Source organism: Etheostoma cragini, chromosome 24 (assembly GCF_013103735.1).
Source record: "Etheostoma cragini isolate CJK2018 chromosome 24, CSU_Ecrag_1.0, whole genome shotgun sequence".
Classification (NCBI taxonomy): domain Eukaryota; kingdom Metazoa; phylum Chordata; class Actinopteri; order Perciformes; family Percidae; genus Etheostoma; species Etheostoma cragini.
Window position 1 is genome coordinate 3,880,682 of NC_048430.1, and position 337 is coordinate 3,881,018.

Genomic DNA, 337 nt, shown 5'->3' on the forward strand with positions numbered 1-337 from the left:
GGGGGGGGGGGGGGGGGGGGGGGGAGAGAAAGTGTGTGTTGCAGGCAGGAGGGAGGGCCCAGCCGAGCAAACACAGTCCCCAAGGGGCCTCTCTCCTCTCCCTTTCTAACGGGCTTAAATCCTTTTTTAATGAATATAGGGTCAAGCTAAATGGGAAATCCATCATGGCAATAAAAACAGGAGGCTTCAGCCGGGAGGTTTTGGATATGTGAACAGGCTGACTTCTGACAGCGGGATGGATCCAACTCTTCTCTTTTTGTTTTTAGCAATGCTAGCGGTGTGGCTCTATGGAATGGGAATGCCTGTGTTGTCCAGCCCAGACTGAAAAAACTCCACA